The sequence below is a fragment of the Bison bison genome, unplaced genomic scaffold (genome assembly GCF_000754665.1).
Source record: "Bison bison bison isolate TAMUID 2011002044 unplaced genomic scaffold, Bison_UMD1.0 scf7180017864379, whole genome shotgun sequence".
Taxonomy (NCBI): domain Eukaryota; kingdom Metazoa; phylum Chordata; class Mammalia; order Artiodactyla; family Bovidae; genus Bison; species Bison bison.
The window spans coordinates 11,764,675-11,777,131 of record NW_011494951.1 but is presented as its reverse complement, the minus strand read 5'-3'; the positions used below and the strand labels follow the sequence as shown (position 1 = coordinate 11,777,131).

Below are 12,457 nucleotides of genomic sequence, written 5' to 3'. Positions count from 1 at the left end.
TGGTGATGAACAGGGAAGCCTGGCATGCTGCAGTCCATGGGGTCGCAAAGAGTCAGACACGACTGAGCCACTGAACTGAATTGAGTATTAAAAGAACATGATTACATAGACAGTGATCTAATGAAAATAAGTTTGACCAGTATTTCAAATTTCAAGACATAGTCTATTTAGGCCTGAACCACTCACAAAATAAAGGAACCCTTTTCCTAGTAATTATATTTCATAAACCCTTTTTTATATCCTTATTTCTGAGGCTGTAGATCAGAGGACTCAACATGGGGATCACCACTGTGTAGAACACAGAAGCCAGTTACTCCTGAGTCAGGGAGTAGCTGGAAGTAGGTCTCAGATAAGTGTAGATGGAGGTGGAATAAATCAGAATAATATCAGTCAGGTGAGAGGCACATGTGAAGAATGCTTTGCACTTTTCCTCCCTGAATGCACACAAAAGGTGGAGAAGAGAATGTAGGAGTTGGAAGTGAGGCTCACCAGCAGACTTCTGACTGTATTCACACCAGGCACTACAGACAAGATGATTTCATACAGATATGTGTCTGAACATGAGAGCTTAATAATTGAAGGGAAGTCACAGAAGTGATGGATAACATTAGAACTGCAGAATGTGAAGCTGCTTCTTCAACTTGTTTGAAACTTGGAGTTCAGCAGTCCTACAGTGAAAGCCCCTGCTGCCATTTTCAGTCAGACCATCCTGGACATGATCAAGGAGTAAAGGAGAGGGCTGCATATGGCCACATAGAGGTCATGGGCCATTAACCCCAAAAGGATACATTCATTTTTGGCCAAGGTTAAAAAGAAGTACATCTGCAGAAAGCAGCCAGCAAAAGGAGATGGATTCTCTGATCATAAATCTACCAGCATCTTTGCAGTGATGATGGATGAATAACAGACACCCACAAAGGACAGGTTAGCCAGGAAAAAGTACATGGTGTATAAAGTCGGGAATCAGTCCTGATTAAGAGGATCATCCTAACATTCCCAACTGTAAGTGTGTAAATCACAGAAAAGAGCAAAAAGCAGATAACCTGCTGCTCCAGTGTGTCTGCCAATCCTGAAAAGACGAAATCAGTCAGTGAAATATATTTTTTTCTGGCCATTTATTATAAATAAGTTAGTGTGTGTGCTTTCAGTCGCTAAGTTGTGTCCGATTCTCTGTGACCCCATGTGCACTGCAGCACGCCAGGCTTCCCTGTCCTTCACAATCTCCAGGAGTTTGCTTAAATACATGTCCAGTGAGTCAGTGATACTGTCTAACCATCTCATCCTCCACCACCCTCCTCCTTTTGCCTTTTATCTTTCCCAGCATCAGGGTTTTTTTTTGTTTTTCCAGTGAATTGGCTTTTTGCATCAGGTGGCCAAAGTATTGCAGTTTCAGCATCAACCCTCTCAGTGAATATTCAGGGTTGATTTCCTTTGGAATTGACTGGTTTGATCTACTTATAAATGACTGGTTTGATCTCCTTGCAGTCTAAGGGACTCTCAAGAGACACAGATGTATAGAACAGTCTTTTGGACTCTGGGAGAGGGAGTGGGGATGATTTGGGAGAATGGCATTAAAACATGTATAATATCATTTAAGAAATGAATCGCCAGTCCAGGTTCAACACAGGATACAGGAAGCTTGGGGATGGTGCACTGGGATGACCTAGAGGGATGGCATGGGGAGGGAGGTAGGAGGGGGCTTCAGGATGGGGAACACGTGTACACCTGTGGAGGATGTATGTTGATGTATGGCAAAACTGATACAATATTGTAAAGTTAAAAAAAAAAAAAAGTCTCCTCCAGCACCACAGTTCAAAAGCATCAATTCTATAGCGGTTAGCCTTCTTTATGGTCCAGCTCTCACATCCATGCATGATTACTGGAGAAACCATAGCTTTGACTATATAGACCTTTGTCAGCAAAGTGATGTCTTTGCTTTCTAATATACTGTCTAGGTTTACCATAGTTTTCCTTCCAACAGTAACATCTTTTAATTTCTACTTAAACTTACATTAGGTATAAATATTTCCTTTTAAAAAGTTTGCTGGACATAATAGAAATAGTAATAAATAATATTAATAAATTATTAATAAATATTAACAAAATAAGAAAAAATATGAGTAAAAACTAAGGACAACAGAGCATACTAAATAAAGTAACCAAAGCAAGAGGAAAATTAGTGTACAAGTGAATAAGCATTGACATTGATTAAGCAATTTACTGTGTTGTATCTCGGTTGTATGACTCTCAAATAACTGATCTAAATCCATGTTTCACTTCTGCTTTTCACAAATGCAACATCTATGTTCTATTCTTTCTCTCTTAGCCCACATTCTAAGTACAGAACTATCTTTGCTGAAATAGTCACAGGTATTTGAATTAACTCAAATGGATTTATTTTGTTTTTCATAAAAATAGCTCTCTATATTCTTTAGCCCCAAATTCATGCACCACCACTCTGAAATCACTTCTGTGTTCTCCAAATAGCAAAAATAACCCATTTTAAATAACCGCTATTTTAACATTTTTCATGTTCATAAGATTATTTCTGTAGCTCAGTTCAGTTCAGTCACTCAGTTGTGTCTGACTCTTTGTGACCCCATGAACTGCAGCACACAAGGCTTCCCTATCCAGCACCAACTACTGGGTCTACCCAAACCTGTGTCATTGAGTTGGTGATGCCATCCACCCATCTCATCCTCTGTCATCCCCTTCTCCTCCCACTTTCAATCTTTCCTGGCATCAGGGTCTTTTCAAATGAGCCAGCTTTTCTCATCAGGTGGCCAAAGTATTGGAGCTTCAGCTTCAACATCAGTCCTTCCAATGAACACCCAGGACTGATTTCCCTTAGGATGGAATGGTTGGATCTCCTTGAAGTCCAAGGAACTCTCAAGAGTCTTCTCCAACACCACAGTTCAAAAGCATCAATTCTTTTGTGCTCAGCTTTCTTTATAGTCCAACTCTCACATCCATACATGACCACTGGAAAAATCATAGCCTTGACTAGACAGACCTTTGTTGGTAAAGTAACATCTCTGTTTTTTGATATGCTGTCTAGGTTGGTCATAACTTTCCTTCCAAGGAGTAAGTGTCTTTTAATATCTGTAGTACTTTAAATCAGACGACTGTTCTCTTTACACAACTCATTAACGAATTAATGCCATATACCTGTCCACAGTAGTAAATGACAGAGACAGCACCACACACTTAATAGCATCTGTCTTAGTACTAACTTTTCTAGTCTATTGTTTCCTTTTGTATTATAATAACTATTAACTCAGCTGAGGCACAAAAATAGGAAATTTGTCACTTCAAATAAAATGATAAGCATAGAAAATTTGAATTATATCTTTGTAAAAATTTGAGACAACTTTTGAATACATGCTCACTGCTGCCTTTTTATACTGTTTTTTCTTAAAGAGGGCAGGGTAACCATGGGGACTGATAATAGGATTTAATTATAGAATCAATCCTCTAAAGTGGAAACTCCATTATCAGAAGTAATTACATATGATCACATGCAGGTAGATACAATAAAACACTATGTGGAATTTGACTCATGATGTAGTTACAGATCTCTTCGTTACTTTAATGTTTCTTGTCAAAGTTTAAAAATTATTAATTTTGATTGGTTATTTAATATACTTTTTCTCTGTAGTTTTAGCTTATTCCAAAATGGTGCACATCCCCAATCAAGTTATTATACTTTACCTTCAGTTGAGTTCAGTTCAGTCACTCAGTCGTGTCCTACTCTTTGCAACCCCATGAATCACAGCACGCCAGGCCTCCCTGTCCATCACCAACTCCTGGAGTTCACTCAGACTCACGTCCATCGAGTCAGTGATGCCATCCAGCCATCTCATCCTGTCGTCCCCTTCTCCTCCTGCCCCCAATCCCTCCCAGCATCAGAGTCTTTTCCAATGAGTCAACTTTTCTCATGAGGTGGCCAAAGTACTGGAGCTTCATCTTTAGCATCAGTCCCTCCAAAGAACACCCAGGGCTGATCTCCTTCAGAACAGACTGGTTGGCTCTCCCTGCAGTCCAAGGGACTCTCAAGAGTCTTCTCCAACACCACAGTTCAAAAGCATCTATTCTTTGGCATTCAGCCCTCTTCACAGTCCAATTCTCACATCCATACATGGCCACTGGAAAAACTATAGCCTTGACTAGACAGACCTTTGTTGGCAAAGTAATGTCTCTGCTTTTCAACCTTAGTGCAAGGAATTTATCCCATTATTGTGTTAATCCAGCTCATTTTTTGAGTGAAATAAATGAGAAGGGGACACTAACTACATCCATTGATTGAAGAAACTCTACCTGAGCAAGTAGGGCAATAATATGAAAATATAAACAAATTGGATTTGTTTTTTCTTTTCTTTTTTCATTTTTTAAAAAAATTTATTGATTTTTTTAAATTGAAGGATAATTGCTTTACATTTGGTTTCTGCCAAATGTCAACATGAATCAGCCACAGGTGTACAAGGAAACTTATATTACAATATGTAAAATAGATAGCCAATGGGAATTACTATATGCCTCAGAGCACATATGCATTTATTTTTTTGAAATTGTCTGTGATTCTTAACTTACATGGGGATTAACTACAGATTTTTGATATCAAATATACAAGTCACAGGTGAAATAAATTACATTGGGTGTCCATATGAAAGGAGAGAATATTTACAGAAATAAATAAATTATAGGAACATTTTCTTTTGTCATTCTTTCAAAGCAATAGAAATAAAAGCAAAAATAAACCAATGGGACCTAATGAAACTTAAAAGCTTTTCCACAGGAAAGGAAAGTATAAACAAGATGAAAAGACAATCTTCCAACTGGGTCAAAATTTTTACAAACAATGCAACCAACAAGCACTTAACTTCCAAAATATACAAACAGCTCATATAGCTCAATAACAATACCATCAACAAACAGCCCAATCCAAAAATGGACAGATGGCCTAAATAGTCAGTTCTACAAGGAAGACATACAGATGGCTAACAGGCACATGAAAAAGTCTCAACTTTCTTAATTATTAGAGAAATGCAAATCAAGACTACAATTAAGTGGCACCTCGTATAAGTCAGAATGGCCACATAAAAGTCTAAGTAAGTAAGTGAAAGTCACTCATTCGTGTCCGACACTTTGTGGCCACATGGACTATATAATCTACGAAATTCTCTAGGCCAGAATACTGGAGTGGGTAGTTGTTCCCTTCTCCAGGAGATCTTCCCAACCCAGGGATCAAACCCAGGTCTCCCATACTGCAGGCAGATTCTTTACCAACTGAGCAACAAGGGAAGCCCATTAAAAAGCCTACAAATAGTAAATGCTGGAGGTGTGAAGAAAAGGGAACCCTTCTATATTATAGGTGGGAATGCAAATTGATATAGCTACTATAGCAAAGAGTATGCAGGTTCCTTTATAAACTGAAAATAGAGTTGTCATATGATCGAGCAATTTACTTCTGGGCATATATGCAAACAAAATTATAGTTGGAAAAGATATATGCACCCCTATGTTCATAGTGGTACTTGACTTCTAAACAATCTGCCCTATAATTTACCTACTCATTAAAAGCTCTGAATTCCTTTGTTAACTATTAGTCTTTGTAAAACATTTTGTCCTCATTTGTAAAGGAATTTCATTCTAATATTCATAATATTTTTCATGTAAGCTTATTTTTACAAAGCATCATTGAACTTTTCCCTCTAATATCAGAGGAAAACAGATCTCTTCACTTGCCAGTACTGACCTGGATTTTTGAGGAAGGATAAGGATATCCCAGGGGCTTCCCCAGTGACTCAGATGGTAAAGAGACTGTTGCAGTGTAGGAGACACCAGTTAGATCCCTGGGTTGGAAAGACCCCCTGGAGTAGGAAATAGCTACCCACTTCAGTATTCTTGCCTGAAGAATTCCACTGACAGAAGAGTCTGGTGGGATACAGTTCATGGGATTGCAGAGTCAGACATGACTGAGTGACTAACACTAGGAAGCATGTTGGAAAGCGAAGAATAATACATAGTGAGCTAAAAGGCATATTCAGAGAGAAATGCCCATTTAAAATAAGATTTAAGTGGTCAAAACCAAGGAACCAGTTTGGGAAGGTTTTCTATGCATGTGACCCAGATGATAAAGAAACTGCAATGTGAGAAACCTGGGTTTGATCCCTGGGTTGGGAAGATAACCTGCAGAAAGGAAAGGCTGCCCACTCCAGTATTCTTGCCTGGAGAATTCCATGGAGAGAGGAGCCAGGTGGGCTACCATCCATGGGGTCACAAAGAGTTGGACACAGCTGAGGGACTTTCACTCAATGGGACACAATGGACTCTATGCGTGTTATGATATAGAAATGATCTTGTACCCAGGAGATCAATGAGTTGGCCATTGCAGAAAATCTCTCTTTGGCACCAACACTGACCCCCCAAATGGTTCTTTTCCTATAAAATAAGACAGTGTTTTCGTACCCTCAAGCATGTAGTGTGTTCTGAGATGAACACTATATTCAGAAGCCAGTACCTGAGGGTGCCCTAGCAGCGTATGTGGAGGCATCCCCAGATCTTTCCCTCTCTAATTCTTGTAGAAACAGGGGTGTGTGTAGGAGCATCTACACTGACTCTCGTCCTACAGGACTCGCAGCTTTCTATACACACTTGGAGTGACTGGCGATCGTTCAGGCACCACTCTTGTCCATCACTGTGGTCACATCTGCACTGGCAGCGTTAGAGGCCATCTCCCCGCACTGTCTAGTTTCCTCACTCCAGAAACTGGTTTCCAGGGTTGTCTTCATGAGAGGTGTTTTGCAGTGAAAAAAAAAACCAAACTTCCTGACCTGCCTTGCCACACTTCACAAGGAAAATCTGGAAAAAACTTTCTGAACTCAAATGCAACAAGATATTATTACTTCTTCCCATCATTCTGTGAAGTCATCAGAGGTATATCTACCCTAAGTTAACATTTTATGTCTTGAAAAATGATGTCGTATTTTCAGTTCAAGTGCTCATCTTCAAATGGGGCAAAAAGTACTAGGCCTGCTATACTTTGTTATAAGTCATTATTTTAGTCTATTATTTTTTAGACAATATGTTGGCACTTGGGATATAAGCTTGAACAATCTCATTTAATCAGAATATGTAGGCATTGGGACTTCCCAGGTGGTTGGACATGGGTGGGTGCCTGGATCAGGAAAATCCCATGGAGGAGGAAATGGAAACTCACTGCAGTATTCTTGCCTGGGAAATCCCATGGACAGAGGAGCTTGGGGGCTGCAGACAATGGGGCTGCAAAGGGTCAGACAGGACTGAGCAACAGAGCATGCATGCACGCATATAGGCAATGTTCTTGAATGTTAAAAAGCAACAACACTAACAAAAACCATTAATAACTGCTATGAGAGCTTCCCTCGCAGCTCAATTGGTAGAGAATCTGCCTGCAATGGAGCAGACCCAGGTTCGATATCTGGGATGGGAAGATCACCTGGAGAGGAAATGGAAACCCACTCCACTATTCTTGCCTGGAGAATCCCACGGACAAAGCAACCTGGCCACAAGAAGCAGATAAGACTTAGTGACTAAACCAACACCACCACGTGTTATTTCAGAAATTTCAATACCTTGAACTGAGTTTGGGGTAAATTTATTATTTAAAAATAGCAGGAGGCTTTATTTAATCTAGACATGATATCACTTATCTATAATAATTAAGATTCATAGAAAAATTGGAAAAGAACAGAAATTAGTGCATGGAGACTATAATAAATAAGAAACAAATTTTATGAAGTGATGGTTTTGAGTCATATTACAATTCATTTCAGTAAAAATTTTCTCAGTGCTACCATAACCTCTTTATTTCTCAGACAATATATCATGGGGTTAAACATTGGTGTGACAATGGTATAAAAAAGAGAGAGAAATTTTTCCATTCCTTTAGAATGACTGGACTTTGGTCTTAAATATGTAATGAGTCCTGATCCAAAGAATAAAGCCACAACCATGAGATGGGAGGAGCAGGTGGAGAAGGCCTTGGCTCGCCCAGTGGCTGAAGGCAGCTTCAAGATGGTCTCAATTATTCTCACATAAGATCCAAGAATCAACATAAAAGGAACAGTGACAACTAGAACAGCAATTACATAAACTAATGTCTCAGTAATAAGGGTGTCCCCACAGGCAAGCTTAAGCACTGGAGGTATGTCACAGAAGAAGTGATTCAACTGGTTAGAGCCACAGAAGGGTAGAGAGAAGATCTGGTAGGTTAACACTATATGCACTGGAACTCCACTGACCCAACAGCCTGTGGCCAGTTGGACACACAGCCTGCTGTTCATGAGGAGAGGGTAGAGCAGTGGGTTGCAAATGACGACATAGCTGTCATAAGCCATTGAAGTCAGAAGAAGGCACTCAGTGGCTCCAAACACCAGAAAGAAATACATTTGAGCAGCACAGGCCAGAAAGGATATATTTCTGCTTTGACTGCAAAGATCTATTAATAACCTTGGGACAGTGACTGATACATAACATATTTCCAAGGAAGAAAAATTCCCTAGGAAAAAGTACATGGGAGTCTGGAGGGAAGGATCGATCTTGGTTATTATGATAATGAGACTATTTCCCATCAGAATAATCATATACATGATCAAAAACACCCCAAAAAGAAATCCTTGTAGGTCAGGAATATCAGAGAAGCCAAGCAAGATGAAATCCACCAATGTAGTCTGGTTCCACTCTGGGGGATTTTGTCCTCTGGATCCCATCTGCGAACAAAAGGTTAGAAGTCACTACAATTCATTGGACCCAGCAATGAAATGGGTTAAAATAAATTGATGATTTTAACTTCACTGATAGAATATAGAGAACCTGTCTGCCAATGCAGGAGATGTAAGAGACACAAGTCCAATACCTGGGTTGGGAAGATCCTCTGGAGGAGGGCATGGCAATCCACTCCAGTATTCTCACCTGGAGAATCCCATGGCCAGAGGAGTGTGGGGATTCATGGGGTTGCAAAGTGTCAGACATGACTGAAGGGAATTAATGCATGCTCACACACAATATAATATATATATCCATTTAAAATTTTATTTGTTTTGTGTTTAAGATATATCAAATCCAATATCCTCAGTTTCCACTATGTAAAAACAAAAAAATCTTGAGTTCTGTTCTTTTGACTCATGTGAGAGATTTTGAATATATGAATAACACAGCAAGACAGACAACAGTAAAATAAGAGCAAACATGAAAAGTAGCCTATTCTCAGGATAAGAACAGCTCTAGGTAACTTGGGACATTCTCTAAAGAAATATACTTCCCCTTCCTGGTCTCCGTTTGCTTTTTAGCTGTATTTTTTCTGCCTAGCACCTTCTAATTTGCAATTAGTTTATAAGAGTCTTTCACATCTGATTTGAAGTGAGCTCCATCTCAGATACCCAAAGGGCATGGTGATCATAAAACTCAACTGCAAGATGGAGCTCAGGTCAGCCTGGGTCATTCACTTGCTGGGAAAGAGGCTTAGATCCCAGATAGAAAAAAAATTAGAACTCTCCACTTGCCTCCATCATAGAGGGCAATATACCACTTAATATATCATAGAAATTAATATTAGAAATAAAACATCATGGCGGGTCACACATTCACTTGAAGTTTAGAACCTGACATAAAGTCAGTAAGAATTGTTGGAATACGTCCTCACCCCTACCATGGCGCCTCAACAATCTTAATGACCGATAAACCTGCTTACCAAATTTTAGACCTTTAAAAGTACTTAAGTAAGATTATGGGGGCTTCCCAGGCGGCTCAGTGGTAATGAATCTGACTGCAATGTGGGGGAGACGCAGGGAACACAGGTTCAGTCCCTAGGTTGGGAAGATTCTCTGGAGAAAGAAATGACAACGTGCTCCAGTATTCTTGCCTGGGAAATCCCGTGGACAGAGGAGCCTGGCAGGCTACAGTGCATACTGTCTAAAAGAGTCAGACATGACTTAGTGACTAAACAACAAAAACTAAAAGATTATAGCCTTCACAGGGTAACTAAATAAGAAAAAGGGAAACTAAATGTCTAAGAGAATTTAATCTCAGAATTCATGCCAGACAAAATGTAAGATGTCCATTTGTATGTTTTCTTATCTTTAAATATGAGTTTCTTAATATAGGCATTATATTATATATATATATATATATGTATAATGTATTGTGAATGAGTAATATATATTCTAAATATCTGAATCTGAAATACACAGTGCTAAATGCACTGTACCATTTCTCTAATCAACTCCTTTTAATATTTAAGCATTTTCACCAAATAAATTTAGTCTCTCCATCACCAGACTGCTTCCTCAAAATCATTTTTTTGTGATTTCCAGCCAACCTGCATTAATGCTAAGCTGTGACTTTTTTCACAGATTGCTGCAATTTCCTAGATCCACACTGTCATACATTCTTTTTAACTTTTACCTTCATTTCCCTAATTTGCCTTTGCTTCCTTTAGAGCACAACTCCCCTCTCTTCTTTTAAGGAGCTCTCCAGTTTCCCACTGTTGACACAAAACCCAGACAACTCAAATATTTACCATTTCTACTTTAACTTCTTAGCTCTCATTAATTTCAAGTTTTTCTCTTCTTATTGTAGTGAATTATCCTTAAATCAGTGATTAATTTTTCAGAGTGAATTCTAAAGGCAGAAGTTCCCTCCTGTTTCATCCCTGTCTATAGCTCAAAAGTGTCAAGAGAAGGGAACAAGGGCCTGAGAAGTTCTAGTTCAAATATTAATGGTATGTTGCTCAAACTCAGACTTAGTGTGCTTCTCTGAATCTTCTCTTGTCATCTCTATCTTTAAGTTTTCTGATCTCTTTGCTCTTTATTTCCTCTTCCTTTCACTTTTAGGAAGCTACTTTTGCATGTTATATCATCTCACACCTTCAAGATTTTATACCTCTATGTATGTATATATGTTTTATTTTTCTTCAGAGATGATAGCATTTAAAAACCAGCTGAGGAAAGGGGGGATTAAATTTTCAGTGACACAGATGTTTGTATGAATGTGTCTGTGTGTCTTCATTCGCTGAGTCGTGTCTGACTCTTTGTTACCCCATGGACTGTAACCCACGAGGCTCCTCTGTTCATGGGATTTTCCAGGCAAGAACACTGGATGGGTTGCCATTCCCACCTCCAGGGAACCTTCCCGACCCAGGGATCAAACCCACGTCTCCTCCCTGTGACTCCTGCGTTGGCAGGCGTATTCTTTACCACTGAGCACCTGGTAAACCCTTGTTTGAATGTATGAGGCAGTAAATCAATATACATTTTGTCATATATATTGTAGTTTATTGGGGAAAGCTGTTATTACTAAGTGGATGCTAAATAAAAAGTGTGTTATATACTATGGACACTAAGCATAAATAATATGAATTTAGTTTCTGTCATTACAAACTCAGAAATTAGTGTGGTTTCAGATAGATGAGTCAGACAGAAACCTAGGATGTGTGGAGTCTATGCAGTGAGAATTAAAGGCATTACGGGAGGTCCAGAAAATAACTTGAGGAAGATTGTCATATCTTAGGGTATCACAGAAGTATTCTTTTATTGTTACTTTTAAGAAAACACAGTAAAATATTTTCCAGGAAAAAAAATGCACTCATATACTTACTCAGTTTCATATTCCAAAAACTGGTCAAGCACTTACACAGGTGAACAGCTTATGTATAAGGATTTCTTGACAGGCAACTGCATGCATGTAGATTTTCTACTCATCTCAGCAATCATGGTCCATTTAAACAGATTCAAGTACTTACTGACCAAAGATTCTGACATTGAATAACTTAAAATGACACTTAGATATATTCTTGTAATATATCTTTACTTAAATTACCAGAGCTTGTTTTTTCTTAGTTGAAAATATATACAGTAATAATAAGATGTAACTCAGTTTTTTGAGGGGCAAGTAGCATCAACTATGTTAACAATGATTTGAATGGATGGTTGTAGTCCTATAGGGCGTTCTTTCTTATGATCATCATCATACTTATTGTATTTATCATTATTATTTTAAAACTAAGTTTTGGCTCTTTTGGAAATTAGCCACTTTGTATCTGGCCCTGGAGTGGAATTTTTCTCAGCCTGGGAGAGAAAAGATGTACAAGGCAGTGTTTTGTCAGGAATACTGAGTTAAATTTAGTAATTACTTTATGCTGGGTAGGTACAGACCAAAAACAGTATCTTGGGAAAAAACATTCTAACTTTCAGGACTTTTAATGTATTTTTTCTCTTATCTATGCCAATTGTTACAGTTGTACTAAGAAAACACGAGACAAGGAGGCTATGTTATAGAAAGCAAAATTAAATTAAAAATCTAACTCAAATCCTATTTAATATCTGAAACATCCCCATAAATAACTTGTTTTGATTATTCTCTTTCCAGAAGTTGATCTGTTCTCTCCACTAACAATTAATCGTTGTTGGCAATTCCAACA

The 12,457-nt window shown here is 38.6% G+C and overlaps 1 pseudogene; it reads right to left on the bottom strand.

Annotated features, from left to right (window-relative positions):
* Positions 1–220: 220 nt before the first annotated feature.
* Positions 221–951, bottom strand: LOC105001206 (annotated as a pseudogene).
* Between the last annotated feature and the right edge of the window lie 11,506 nt (positions 952–12,457).